The sequence below is a fragment of the Gopherus flavomarginatus genome, chromosome 17 (genome assembly GCF_025201925.1).
Source record: "Gopherus flavomarginatus isolate rGopFla2 chromosome 17, rGopFla2.mat.asm, whole genome shotgun sequence".
Taxonomy (NCBI): Eukaryota; Metazoa; Chordata; order Testudines; family Testudinidae; genus Gopherus; species Gopherus flavomarginatus.
In genome coordinates this window covers 26121513-26136776 of record NC_066633.1, presented here as the reverse complement: position 1 = coordinate 26136776, position 15264 = coordinate 26121513, and the positions used below count along the sequence as shown (strand labels likewise).

Here is a 15264-nt window from a genome sequence, read left to right as displayed (position 1 = left end):
TCTGCTCTGCCCGATTTCAGCAGCACCCCGACATGCCAGTGACACACACACTAGCCCTCTGCCCTCCCCTGTTACAGAGCATTCTGGGAACAGAGCAGTCCAGCAGAAAGTCTCACAACTTCTCTTTGCTAAGATAATCAGGTTCATCTCCATCATTGCAAACAGAAGCTTCCTCCCCCTGGGCTGCTCCCCAGTACTGAACCTCCTGCACACAGACCAGCTGAGACTTGCAAAGTGTTACCACCCCTTTGCCCTCAACCTGAGTTTTCCTTGTGAGTCTCTGCCTTCGCTTACCCCTCACTAAGCCCCACAGATCACTCGAACATACGCCCCCAGGGTGCTGACAATCCCCATGGCAAGGACACACCCTTGGGCACCTTTGCTGACAAAGACTACAACACTCAGCACGAAATGAGGCAGAATGGGCCCCCTCAAGTTTCACATGCACCTCTCTGCGTAGCACAGGCACAGCTCTGCCCAGCTGCTCCAACCCATCCCTCCATCAGCCAGTCACAGCTACAGCTGGCCCAGTGCACACAGCTGGAGGCATGCGGATAGATGCTGGGATTCCCGTTTGTGAACACAGCACAGGCAGTGACATGTTCTTAGTCTTTCCTCGGATCGATTATGGGTTCATAGCTTTGAAGGCCAGATGTGACTATTAGGTCATGTGCTCTGACGTCCTTTATACCACAGACCATAGAATTCATCCCGTTACTGCTGCATTGAGCTGAATACCTGAGTCCCTGTGGCAGTTTGTTAACCTTTGCACGGCCCACACAGAACCATCCTCCGTGGTTCTTGCCAGCTGCAGGGTTAAGGGTTGGGGGCAAAGTTAAGGTTGCATTGGAGGGGGGGGCGTTTACATTAACTTCTCATTTCCTGGTTCGCAGGGGTTTAAGTTTTGTCACCATCTATACCAGAGATGGGCAAAGTATCCTCCTGCCTCCCTTGTTTTCTTTCCCTTGAGCAGGGTTTCCAGTTTCCAAACCCTCTGTGATCTCCTAGCTGGAAGGAGGGGAAGAGCCGTGGGTCCTGGATCTCCAGGGTTCAGAGGAAAGCAAGATCCTGAGAAGTCCCTGGACAGGTGAGGAGCCATCAAATCAACCCAGAAACTATAAGTGCCTGAGAGAACCAGCTGGGATTCCCCACACAGACTCTGTGAGCTCAGGACAGTCTCCAGCAGATCTCACTCCTGGCTTCCTACAGATGGTGATTGACACCTCGGCTGGAGCTGCCTCCCTTCCTACTGAGTGTTTGGATGGGATGTGAGCAGGGCCGGCCTTGGGGAAATGGCACCCTGGACAAACTTGCATTTTGGTGCCCCGGCTCCCATGGGCATGGCACCCCCCATTCCCTCTGTCCCTCATGGGCTCCCCAGGCTCCCCACCCTCCCTTCCCTCCCCTCAGCCCCTGCACTGTGCCCCCTTTACTCCAAATACCTGCTCCTCCTTCACTCCTAACTTCTGCCCCCTCCCAACACCTGCCCCCTCCTCTGCCCCCTTCACCTCAACCCCTTCCCCTCCCTCATGTGCCCCTAATCCCAGGACTGTGCCCCCTTCACTCATACCCCCTGTACCTCCCTCCTGAACCCCTGCGTGGTGCATACTCCCTTCACCCCAAACTCTGCCCCCTGCACCTTAACACCTGCCCCTTCCTGAGCCCCCAACCCCTGCACTGTGCCCCTTTTGCCCCTAACTCTTGTATCCTCCTGCACCCAAGTGGGGAACCTGACCTAGATGCACAAAGCAGCTGGCATTGCTGCTCGCTCCCCCACTGAACTGCTGCTCCTCTGCCCTATGCAGCCCTGGGGGGCTGGGAGAGGGGAGCAAGGAGCAACCTCAGGGCTTCCTGCACCCAGGTCACTTTCCCTGCAGGCTGTGTAAGGGGAGGGTAGGAGAGCAGCTGCTCTTGATGTCTCAGCATAGCCCAGGTGGGGAAGTGACCTGGATGCAGGGAGCCCTGATGTGTGTGTTGGTGGACTGAGTGTGTGTGTTGAGGGAAGATATGAAGGAGTGTGTGTATGTTGATGGGAGTGTGTGAAGGACTGTGTGGAGCAGGGCGGAGGAGGGGCCCCTCTGCTCTGGAGCAGTCACCTGGCTCTGACGGCTGGTCGTCCAACTGCCCCCTGCAACTCGGGTCTCTCCCACTCCCCCACGCAGCTGCTTATCTGCCTCCCTGTGCCGCTTTCAGCAGCCCAGCGAGCCTCTCGGCAGCAGGGCAGATGGGAATCCAAACCCTGCGCCTGGCATCCCCTTGGGTGGGGCACCCGTATGGCCACCCTAAAGGCCAGTCCTGGGTGTGGAGCAGAATTGATCCCCTCCACTCTACCCTATGGGGATGAGTTTGGGGGAATTCAGTCCCTAATTTTTATTTTCTGTCTCTCCAGCACTTACTTGGGTTTGCTCTCTGCCTTTCCATCCCCAATTCTGAGATTTCTCCTCCCTTCTAGCAGGTGATGGGGTGGTGATGGAGAGCAAGGAGCAGAATCCTCACCAGGAAGATGCTGAGCTCACCAAAGCGCATGGGGAGTTACTGCCAAGATCCAAAGGGAGCGTGTCCAGTCCCCGTGAACAGGAAAAAGCTGATGAAAGTTACCACAGACCAGAGAGAGAGAGCAGGGAAACCACTCAGAGGAGAGAGTGGATGAACCCATTAATTGTCAGGGAACTCACAGGGACCTCAAGGAAACTATGTCCCAGGAGAAAATTCTCATGGAAAAGCGAGAGAATACATGTAGTGAGTGTGGGAGAAACTTCAATTACCGCTCAGCCCTTATTCAACATGAGATAATCCACACGAAAGAGAGACCCTACGAATGCTGTGAGTGTGGGAAAAGCTTCAATCATCCCTCAGCAGGCATCAGCGAATACACAGAGGAGAGAGACCCTATGAATGCTGTGAGTGCCGGACATGTTTCACTCAGAGATATACCCTTAACTCTCATCAGAGAATCCACACGGGAGAGTGACCCTACAAATGCTGCAAGTGCGGGCTAAGCTTCACTCAGAGATCAGCCCTTATCTCTCATCAGACAATGCACACGGGAGAGCGACCCTATGAATGCTGTGAGTGTGGGAAAAGCTTCTCTTGGAGCTCACACCTTACTATGCATCAGAGGATCCACACAGGAGAGAGACCCTATGAATGCAGTGAGTGAGGGAAAAGCTTCACTCATAGCTCAGGCCTTTCTAAACATCAGAGAATCCGTAAAGGAGATAAACTTCATAAAAACCTTCTCTAGAGCTGTCGAAGATTTTTTTCTTCAATTCTTTTGACAGTTCCCAGGTAGTGAGTGTTAAGGCTGTTTGCATCTTTTGCCCACTGTAGTCTCTCAGCTCCCACACATGAGTTGCCCACTTTAGAAGCTCGCCCGTCTTTGGGGTGGATCCTGTTGTCCTTTCTATCAACTCCATTCTCCTGCGAGTCATGGGAGTGGGTGTCCTTTCTACCAGGAATGTCCATCACCCCAGATGGGGGAGATGGAGGGTGTCTTCAGCCAGTTATGTTGAGGTAAAATCTACCTGGGTCTCATCACTGTGGTTGCCATGGAGTTAGCTACCTTGAGTTCACTTTCCTGATGTAAAAAGACAGCTATTCTTGGAGTAAAGACATGGGCTATGGATAGTGGGTGGGATTATCTAGCACATTTCCTCCTAATCTGACGTAACCACCGTCACATTTCCTTGTCTGAACAAACCTGGAGATTCACATTTGTACTCCTCCTCCCAGTGCAAAGTTATTGTTAGAGACGTCAAGTTCCTCTTTGAGGACAGATTCCCAGTTGTTCTCATGTTACCCTGGATTGTGCAGAACAGCAGTTATTCTGTTGACTTTTTTTCTCATGTAAAATATATTTAAATATGATGAAGAGCTGGAGCAGTGTCAGGGAAATAAGGGTCATTTCAGGCTCTGTGACACTGGAAGGAGATGGGGCGACTCAGAGATTCCGTCCCTCCCCATCACCCCAGAACTGTTACCTTGTGCCTGAGCCATGCGCACAGTTCACCCCTTCGTATTCCTTCACTTCCCAACGTGTCCGGTGAGGTCATGTTCTTGGCTGCCCATGCTTGGGAATGGTGCTTGGACGTCCTTGATCCTAAATCAGAGTCACTCTGGCAGGAGATGAAAGTGTCACAGACTTGGAAGGGGATTTCAAATAGATCCCAAGCACTGTTCAAATCCCCTTTTCCCTCTATTGGCAAAGCCACTTCTGGGAAGCTCGGCTTTTTTTTCCACCTGTTATGAAGGTGCTAAAACTTCTGTAAATAACACTAATGAGACTGCGCTGGGTGATGCAGGTTTCAGTGGATCAGGGGAGAATTTGTCACCCTGATTCTGAGACATCAGATGTAACCTAGTCTGGAATTTCACTTTAAATTAAACGTGTCTTCTACCTCTCTGTGATATGGGTTTTCTATCTTTCATGAAGGCTCCTTGGTCATATACTTACATGTTAGCGTAGTTTGACAGATTGTAGCTAAGATTTATTGGGAAATTTCAGACAAATGACCATTATTTTTTACTTTAGGTTTGTTTTTTCCCCTATCGCTGCATGATGACATGGAGAAAATTCAAATGCAGTTCAGTCAACAGGAGAGAATACTCCAAGCTGCTGGATATATTATCAGAGAAACAGTCTGTTTTTAAATCTCCACTCTGAAAAGGTGAACAGCAGCTGACCCCAAATGGTGCAACTGACGGAAATAAGTGCACAGGGTCACAGAGTAGTTCAATTGTTTAAGTCAATATTGTCTCAGATGATCCAGGGATAGAGTTCCACAGCAAGTGACTTGGAACTAGGAAAACGCCCAGGTATTTGTTTCCCAAGGTATTTGTGACCTAGTCCCTACAGGAGGTTACTCCTGAAGAGATCTCCTGACTAATCCCCAAATTTGGGAAATGCTGTCTGTGATGAGGTGTATCAACCCTGCACTGGCACTGCTAGGGTTAACTGCGTCCTGTGGGCTGAAGAGGCCACACCCCCTCACCCTCTCTGGGCATGCTCTGACTGGAGATGGAGTATAAAAGGGAGCAGCTCAGCCTGGGGGGACTGGGGAGAACAAACCTATGTTGTTGGCATGGGGTGTGTGGGGGGAGAGTACCTAGGGCTAGGGTGGCAGGGGGCTGCCGGTGGGGGGAAGCCCAGGGCTCGGTCAGCAGGAGCGTGTGGCAGGGAGCCCAGGGCGGGGGTGGGGGCAACCAAAATTTGTTTTGCTTGGGGCGGCAAAAAACCTAGAGCCGACCCTGCCTCCACGCACTGTGAGGTGGGTAAGAGCAGATCATTATTATCTCTACTTGAAAAACGGAGAAGCTAAGGCTAAGAAAGGAGCACTGAGCTGTCTTAGGTCACACAGCCAGCCAGTGGCAGAGTTGGGAATAGGAACCAAGAGCCCTGATTTTCAATCTAATCATCGGATCTTGAATTTCAGACATTGAATGATCTGAGTAAAGTGCTCTTAGTTGAGCTCCAGACTAACAGTGCACAGTAATTATTCAGCAAGTATTTGAGGAGAACTGCAATGTTAGAGAGAATCATGAACTGCTCAGAGACCATTAATGCAGAGAAGTAGCAAAATTCATCAAACAGAGAACTGGTTCTGACTTATTTACTTGGTCTTAAAAGAGAACAAGGACCTGAATCTCCTCCCTGTCAATAACCCCCTGCTCAGCCATTCAGGGTAGAGACTGAGGATGGGAGGCTGAGGGTTCTCACCAGGGAGCCCAAAGGATAGCCCAGGTCACTGGTGGGGTCACTGCCTGAGCACTATCTCAGCCCCACATTTTTGGGTGGACCTCCCACAGTGGGAGCTGCAGAGCACTCCCCTGCAACACACAAACACACACACACACCCCTCCTGGTCTTGGGAGGGAAACAGGTAAAAGGACAAAGGAAGCAAGAGAAGAAGAGAAAGGAGGGAGGGAGGGAGGGAGGGAGGAAAAGGTGAAACAAAAAGGACAAACCCTGATGTCCCCAGTGATTCTAAGGGACAAAATCCCAGTTGGAGAATAAAATTCTGCCTCCTTAAGCTCATGTTTTCCATGCCTAGAATTCAACTGTCACCGGATGGATCAGACTGAACAGGTTTCAAACCTCCAGGAGGCTCTTACCTTCTAAACAGGGACATCTGTTTTCTAGTAAAATCAGAAAAAGGGAAGGAGAAAACTCAAAAGAGGTTCTTCCTGGTGCTCATGTACGTGAACCCAAATACTCTCTCAGTCCTCAAAGAGAGACCTGGAGAAGGAGACTTGCTGAAGCAAAGCCACAGGGGTCTCTGAGGTTTCCCTGGCCCCTCGCCCCCTCTCCTGCCTGGCTGATGTCAGCATCTCTCTGTGAGGTTAGCACCTCCCCACCACCTTGGACCAATAGTCTGAGGTCCTGAAAAAGGCCTTTGTGATGTCACTGCCACACCCCTCCCTTGCTGTGTTAATGTCCTGCCCCCGGCCAGGCCCTTTGGAGATTTGAGCTACTCCCTGTGGATCACCCCACTCAAGGAGCGTTTGTTCTAGGAAGCAAGCTGGCTAGACAGTAACACATCAGATGCTGCTCCCAACACTACACTCAGTTTTTCAGAAATTAGTCGACTTTATGGCCAGAATAGACTGTTAGAGCATCTAATCTGACCCCTTGCATATCACAGGCCTCCTGTATGACACAATAGCTACTTTTGGACCAAACACATTCCAGAAAGGCATCTAGTCTTCATTAAATGACATCAGGAGATGGAGAATCCACCACTTTCCTTGGTAGCTTGTTCCTGTGGTGAATCATCCTCACTGTTGACTATTTGTGCCTTAGTTGTAATATGAGTTTGTCTCTTTTCAGCTTCCAGCCATTGGGTCTTGTTATGCCTTTCTCTGCTAGACTCAAGAGCCCTTAAATATCCAATCTTTTCTCTCCATTAAAGCACTTCAACGAAGTCACCTTTCAATCTTCTCTTGATAAGCTAATCAGGTTGAGCTCTTTCAATAGCTCACTAGAAGGCATTTTTCTCCAGCCCTCAGAACACTTGGTGGCTCTTTGCTGCCCCAGCTCCAATTTCACAACATCTTTTTCAAATGAGGACACCAAAACTGGAGGCAGTTTTCCAATATCAGTCTCACTGATGCTGTGTCACCTCCTGTGACGTTATTGACATAATCTGTAACTGTTGTGACAAAGTTCCTCCTCTACCTTGGTGGGTCCTGCGCTTATTGGCAGATTTGTCCACCTCAGTGATCTTCCCCTCTTGTGGAACCCACAGTCTGGATCAGCTCCTCCTGTGTCTGATCAGGAGTTGGGAGGTTTGGGGGGGTGGGAAACCCAGGCCTGCCCTCTACTCCGGGTTCCAGCCCAGGGCCCTGTGGATCGCAGCTGTCTATAGTGCCTCCTGTAACAGCTGCATGACAGCTACAACCCCCTGGGCTACTTCCTCATGGCCTCCTCCAAACACTTTCTTTATCCTCATTACAGGACCTTCCTCCTGGTGTCTGATAACGCTTGTCCTCCTCAATCCTCCAGCCGTACACTCTCTCACTCTCAGCTCTTTGCCCTCTTGCTCCCAACTCCTCACACACACTCCTTCTCCTCTGGTTCCTCCCTGCCTGACTAGAGTGAGCTCCTTTTTAAGCCCAGGTGCCCTGATTAGCCTGCCTTGATTCGCTGTAGGTGTTCTAATTAACGTAGCTATCTCCATTGCCTTCTAGAAAGATCTTAATTGGTCCCAGGTGCCTTGATTAACCTGGAACAACTGCCATTTGGTTACCAAGGTCCTAGGGATTTGTTTAGCCTGGGGCTAACGTACCTGTTTCTCAGTACTTTACTGTAGCCATCTGGCCTTGCCCCATCACACTGTATAGATCACCCTTGTGACCACTGTTCTATATTTGCAGCCAATATTGTAGAAAGGTTGTCGTCTAAGGGGTCTATGGAGAGGTTCTGATTGACTGGTTATAAGGATGCTATCTCTAGATGTGTTTCATTTTTGTAGTTGACGTTATGAATATTGACTCTATGTTGCCCGTATTTCAAACTTGTGCTCTGCTTCAGGGAATGATATCTTTGTTTAATTGATGAAAACATAAACTAGACACTTAGAAGCTTGGAACTGCTCTCTGCTGATGGACAGGTTTGCTAGGTTTTTATGCATTTGGACAGCGAAATGTTGAGTGCTTACATTCATTTCAGGCATCCCCATATGGTGGAGCTCCTGAACATAATGGAGAATGGAAATGAAAATGTTTTTCTTTTTTTCAAGAGGGCACCTGGCTTTGAACAAACAACCACTTGATCTGCAATCAAATACTAGACCACTGAGCTATACCCCCATTACAACAGTAGCATGGAATCGTGATCTCCAGGACTTTGAAGGACAGACCTTGCTTCATCGAGCTCCTTTGCCATTCCCAGACCACAGGTGGTTTTAAAAATGGGGTTTGATTAAACTTCTGAAATGTGGTAAACACCACAGCTTGCAAACGCAGCGATATAGCTTCTCCCACTGGCATAGCTGCCACATCTTTGGGAAGTGGATTGACTGCACCAACAGGAAAACTCTCTCCCATCAGCATAGAGCTCCGGTTCGCAAGCTGTGGGTCAGGACCGCAAAGTGGGTTGTGACCCTGTTTTAATGGGGTCACCAGGGCTGGCGTTAGACTTGTTCGGTCCTGGGGCTGAAGCCAAAAGTCTGAGCCCTCCCACCCAGGGCTGAATCCCTCAGGTTTTGGTATTGCCCTCCCCGCACTGGGGCTCAGTCTTTGACACTCCCTCCCCTCCCCCCAAGTGGAGGGGCTTGGTGCTTGGCCCCTCTTTCCAGGGCCATGTAGGAAGTTTTTATGGCAGAAGGGGGTTGCAGTGAAAGACATTTGAGAAACCCTGGCATAGAGCATCTCCATTACTGAGCTGCAGCAACATAGACTCAATGTTTGAAATGTTGACTTGTCCTTAGCCCCTGAATATGTCTAGACTTGGCTCCCTGTCGCACTGGGGGTGATCAGACACTGAAAGTGCAGCCATGGAGACACCACACACCAGCCTTGCCTAGCTGACAAGGATCAAACCTTCACAGAAAGACACCCATGGTTTTGTAGCCCAGCTGCCTAAGGCCTCAGCCACAACCACTTAACACAGGGTCCTTTCTACACTCTGGTTCTGTTCTCACTGAAAGGTCATTTCCAATTGTTTGCTCAGAGCAGCTTCCCCAGCACACTCACTGCTGTACATCTCTGTATGTGTGGCCCTGGCTGAACAGCAAGAATTCCTGCCCATTTCCCTTCTGGCTGGAGTATGATGAGATTGTGTTTGTGGTTAATGATGTTATTGTAGATTGTTCATTTCCTGCCTTTTCAATTCAGACAGTCCCTTGTCCCATCGTATCACCAGCACCTCTGTGATTCCAATAACAGGGGCAGGTTTTCTCTGGGCACTGAGATTTTTGAGGGCGTTGGTGGCTCCTTTCTTTCCTCACCCTGGAGTAAACTCAGCTTTTTATTCCATCCTTGATGACTCATGGAATAACAACAGCAGCATGAAGAGGAGAGGGAATATCTCACTGCCCAGGGAAGAAGGTGGACACATCCCCTCTGTCTGACCATTGCCATTGCAGGAGAGAAGGTTTCAATGGAATCGAATGCCCTGGCTCAGACAAGAGACACAAGGAGGATTTGCTGTTCATGGATCCATGCAAAGGAAATTGTTTCTCTGTGTGAAAATGGGGAGGGAAATGAAACACCCCTCTGGTGGCATCTAAGGCAGAAGGGAACCCTATAGGATTAGAAAAGAATAGATTAGAAAATTCTCAAGCAGCATGTTTCTTACTTTGCCCATCTGTCAATTTTGATGATTATTGATGGAAATATTTTGCCATTGGGTTGTGTGTTTACACAGAAATTGACATTTACTAACAAATATGTAATTCTTCCAAGCCTGCCTAGTCTGCAGTTGGTGAGTTTAGAGGGACACACTCACTCTTCCCACCCCCTGTGCCAGGCCTGTGCTCTCCGGAATGTCAACTTCCCACATAGCTGGGATCCTTCCCTGATCTCCTCTCAGACCTCTGCCCCCCGCCCCCACTTCTGGGATCCCCTCCCCACACTGTCCAACTCTCCTGCTGCTAGGATCCTTTCCCATTCCTTGCCTCCCCTCTGAGCAACAGCTCTAGACTGTTCCCACACTGAGAATTGAACCCAGGCCACCTGGCTTAAAGCAAGGAATCCTGACCACGAGACCATATGGGACTTGTGGAGTCAATAATACATTCACATTCAATATTTTAAAGTAATCATTCAAAGTAGCCATTCAAAAAAACTTCAAAAACAGACTTCAAAGAGAAATTGCAGAGTTACAATTGATTGGCAAACTTAACACCATTAATTTGAGCTTGAAGAGGGACTGGGAGTGGCTGGCTCATGACAAAAGCAATTTTCCCTCTCTTGGGATTGACACTTCCCCGTCAACTATTGGCACTGGACCACATCCACCCTGACTGAATTAGCCTTCAACATTGGTTCTCCTCTTGTACGGTAACTCCTGTCGCTTCATGTTCCAATATATATTTATGCCTCTATCTGCAATTTTCACTCCATGCATCTGAAGAAGTGGGCTTTTTACCCACAAACGCTTATGCCCAAATAAATCTGTTAGTCCTTAAGGTGCCACTGGACTCCTCGTTGTTTTTGTGAAATAAAAGCAAAATTCATTCTAAACTGATCTTAACCCTTTCCATGCCCTTACAAACTTAGATGCTTCTCACCACAGGCCGGCTGGTGGCTTTTCAGCCAGGCTCTCCCCTTTCATGAGCGCTTCAGTTGCTTGGTGTGGGTGTGTCTGTAGATGTAGGTGACAGAGAGAGATAAAGCATGGCAAATGTCTCTCCTTTTATCATGTCCTTTCTTCCCTCTTGGGTTTGCCCCCCCCCCTTCAGAGTCAGGTGAGCATCACTGCGTCTCTCCAAGCAAGTCTGAGCAATTCCCCTGGGGTGTCCTCATGGAGGTGAGTCATTGCATTGTAGCTCCCTTGCTGGACAATGGCTGTCGATGGTTGTTTGACACCCTGTCAGGGCGTTGGTTACTTTCCTTGCTGTTGTCACTGGGGAGCTAATATTTGGCTGACTCCCCCACCTTACAGCATAGTGACAACCACACTGCACAATTCTCATAACTTCATATGTATGAATGGTAAACATCTATGGGTAGAGAAATGACTTTCAGCAGATCATATCCTTTCCCCAATACCTTACAAGACAAGTTCTATATGTAAGGTGATGATTATATGAAAATGAGGAATAAGGGGGTTACAGCACACTCCCCCAAAGGTACAGAACGTCACACTGAGATTCTATTTTCATTTGTTATGTAACCAACTTTGAATTCTATGCCTAACACTTATAATCACTTAAAATCTATCTTTCTGTAGTTATTAAACTTACTTTAATGTTTTACATTTGTGAAATTGTCCAAAGTAATTGGGAAAGCTGCTCAGATTAAAAAGGCTAGTGCATGTTCACTTTCTTTTTGAATTAAATAATGTGCTTGCACTTTTTAAGAGGTTTTGAGCAGTATAAGACAGGACATTTCTGCGGTGCAAGGCTGAGGGCTGGGGAGATCTGCTGGTGTCTCTCTATGTATAATTGAGGAGTGGCTTATAGAGCATTCATGCCACTTAGTTGGGTGAAGTATCAGAGGGGTAGCCATATTAGTCTTCATCTGTAAAAGCAGCAAAGTTACAGGGACCTTGACCTTGTTTCCATGTTTATCCGATGCCTCCTTTTGACACTTGTCAGCAAAAAGACCCATTTCTTTTGCAAGCAGGTGTATGGCTAGCCAGAGCTGGGCTTCTCCATTAACAAAAAAGATTGACCAAAAGGTGACAGGAGGACATATGTTCAGCAAGGCAGCACTGGATGCTAGATTCTGAATCTGCTCTTTATCCAGCAGGTCTCTTATAGACTCATAGAATCTAGGACTGGAAGGGACCTCGAGAAGTCATCGAGTCCAGTCCCCTGCCCTCATGGCAGGACCAAATACTGTCTAGACCATCCCTAATAGACATTTATCTAACCTACTCTTAAATATCTCCAGAGATGGAGATTCCACAACTTCCCTAGGCAATCTATTCCAGTGTTTAACTACCCTGACAGTTAGGAACTTTTTCCTAATGTCCAACCTAAATCTCCCTTGCTGCAGTTTAAGCCCATTGCTTCTTGTTCTATCATTGAAGGCTAAGGTGAACAAGTTTTCTTGCTGTTCCTGATGACACCCTTTTAGATACCTGAAAACTGCTATCATGTCCCCTCTCAGTCTTCTCTTTTCCAAACTAAATAAACCCAATTCCTTCAGCCTTCCTTCATAGGTCATGTTCTCAAGACCTTTAATCATTCTTGTTGCTCTTCTCTGGACCCTCTCCAATTTCTCCACATCTTTCTTGAAATGCGGTGCCCAGAACTGGACACAATACTCCAGTTGAGGCCTAACCAGCGCAGAGTAAAGTGGAAGAATTACTTCTCGTGTCTTGTTTACAACACATCTGTTAATGCATCCCAGAATCATGTTTGCTTTTTTTGCAACAGTATCACACTGTTGACTCATATTAAGCTTGTGGTCTACTATGACCCCTAGATCTCTCTCTGCCATACTCCTTCCTAGACAGTCTCTTCCCATTCTGTATGTGTGAAACTGATTGTTCCTTCCTAGGTGGAGCACTTTGCATTTATCTTTATTGAACTTCATCCTGTTTACCTCAGACCATTTCTCCAATTTGTCCAGATCATTTTGAATTTTGACCCTGTCCTCCAAAGCAGTTGCAATCCCTCTCAGTTTGGTATCGTCCGCAAACTTAATAAGCGTACTTTCTATGCCAACATCTAAATCGTTGATGAAGATATTGAACAGAACCGGTCCCAAAACAGACCCCTGCGGAACCCCACTTGTTATATCTTTCCAGCAGGATTGGGAGCCATTAACAACTACTCTCTGAGTACGGTTATCCAGCCAGTTATGCACCCACCTTATAGTAGCCCCATCTAAATTGTACTTTCCTAGTTTATCTATAAGAATATCATGCGAGACTGTATCAAATGCCTTACTAAAGTCTAGGTATATCACATCCACCGCTTCTCCCTTATCCACAAGGCTCATTATCCTATCAAAGAACGCTATCAGATTAGTTTGACACGATTTGTTCTTTACAAATCCATGCTGGCTATTCCCTATCACTTTACCACCTTCCAAGTGTTTGCAGATGATTTATTTGATTACCTGCTCCATTATCTTCCCTGGCACAGATGTTAAACTAACTGGTCTGTAATTTCCTGGGTTGTTTTTATTTCCCTTTTTATAGATGGGCACTATATTTGCCCCCTTCCAGTCTTCTGGAATCTCCCCCGTCTCCCATGATTTCCCAAAGATAATAGCTAGAGGCTCAGATACCTCTTCTATTATCTCCTTGAGTATTCTAGGATGCATTTCATCAGGCCCTGGTGACTTGCAGGCATCTAATTTTTCTAAGTGATTTTTTACTTGCTCTTTTTTTATTTTCTCTTCTAAACCTACCCTCTTCCTGTAAGCATTCACTATACTAGACATTCCTTCAGATTTCTCAGTGAAGACTGAAACAAAGAAGTCATTAAGCATCTCTGCCATTTCCAAGTCTCCCGTTACTGTTTCCCCCTCCTCATTGAGCAGTGGGCCTACCCTGTCCTTAGTCTTCCTCTTGCTTCTAATGTATTGATAAAAAGTCTTCTTGTTTCCCTTTAGTCCCATAGCTAGTTTGAGTTCATTCTGTGCCTTTGCTTTTCTAATCTTGCCTCTGCATTCCTGTGTTATTTGCCTATATTCATCCTTCGTGATCTGACCTAGTTTCCATTTTTTATATGACGCCTTTTTATTTTGTAGGTCACGCAAGATCTCAAGGGTAAGCCAAGGTGGTCTTTTGCCACATTTTCTATCTTTCCTAACCATCGGAATAACTTGCTTTTGGGCCCTTAATAGTGTCCCTTTGAAAAACTGCCAACTTTCCTCAGTTGTTTTTCCCCTCAGTCTTAATTCCCATGGGACCTTACCTATCAGCTGTCTGAGCTTACCAAAATCCGCCTTCCTGAAATCCATTGTCTCTATTCTGCTGTACTCCCTTCTACCCTTCCTTAGAATTGCAAATTCTATGATTTCATGATCACTTTCACCCAAGCTTCCTTCTACTTTCAAATTCTCAACAAGTTCCTCCCTATTTGTTAAAATCAAGTCTAGAACAGCTTCCCCCCTAGTAGCTTTTTCAACTTTCTGAAATAAAAAGTTGTCTGCTATGCAGTCCAGGAACTTATTGGATAGTCTGTGCCCCGCGGTGTTATTTTCCCAACATATATCTGGATAGTTGAAGTCCCCCATCACCACCAAATCTTGGGCTTTGGATGATTTTGTTAGTTGTTTGAAAAAAGCCTCATCCACCTCATCCACCTGATTAGGTGGCCTGTAGTAGACTCCCAGCACAACATCACTTGTGTTTTTTACCCCTTTTAGCCTAACCCAGAGACTCTCCACACTTCCGTCTCCTATGTCCATCTCCACCTCAGTCCAAGTGTGTACATTTTTAATATATAAGGCAACACCTCCTCCCTTTTTCCCCTGTCTATCCTTCCTGAGCAAACTATACCCATCCACACCAACATTCCAGTCGTGTGTATTATCCCACCAAGTTTCAGTAATGCCAATAATGTCATAGTTGTACTTATTTATTAGCACTTCCAGTTCCTCCTGCTTATTACCCATACTTCTTGCATTTGTATATAGGCATCTAAGATACTGGTTTGATCTTGCCTACCAGCTTTGCCCTGACCCTCCTTCCTCTCTGCCATTATAGCCCATGCTCCCTCCTGTTTCCAACCCATCTCCCAGGTCTTGTTCCCCACTTTCCTGTGGGCTTTGCTCACCTGTCCCCGTCGAACCTAGTTTAAAGCCCTCCTTACTAGGTTAGCCAGTCTGTGCGCAAATAAGGCCTTTCCCCTCTTCGAAAGGTGAACGCCATCTGTTCCTAGCAGTCCTTCCTTGAATAGCATCCCGTGGTCGAGGAAGCCAAAGCCCTCCTGGCGACACCATCTTCGCAGCCAGGCATTCACCTCCATGATGCATCTGTCTCTGCCCGGACCCCTACCTTCAACAGGAAGAATCGAAGAGAATACCACCTGTGCTCCAAACTCCTTAACCCGTACTCCCAGAGCCCTGTAGTCACTCCTGATCTGCTCAGTGTCACACCTCGCAGTATCATTTGTGCCCACATGGATGAGTAGCATGGGG

General features: G+C 47.5%; 2 protein-coding genes across 8 annotated transcripts in view; one reads left to right on the top strand and one right to left on the bottom strand.

Moving 5' to 3' along the window:
- LOC127036060 (zinc finger protein 250-like) overlaps nt 1-15264 on the top strand; it is a 153996-nt gene that overhangs the window by 1035 nt on the left and 137697 nt on the right. The gene's annotated exons all lie outside the window — the stretch shown is intronic.
- LOC127036058 (zinc finger protein OZF-like) overlaps nt 1-15264 on the bottom strand; it is a 167822-nt gene that overhangs the window by 62927 nt on the left and 89631 nt on the right. The gene's annotated exons all lie outside the window — the stretch shown is intronic.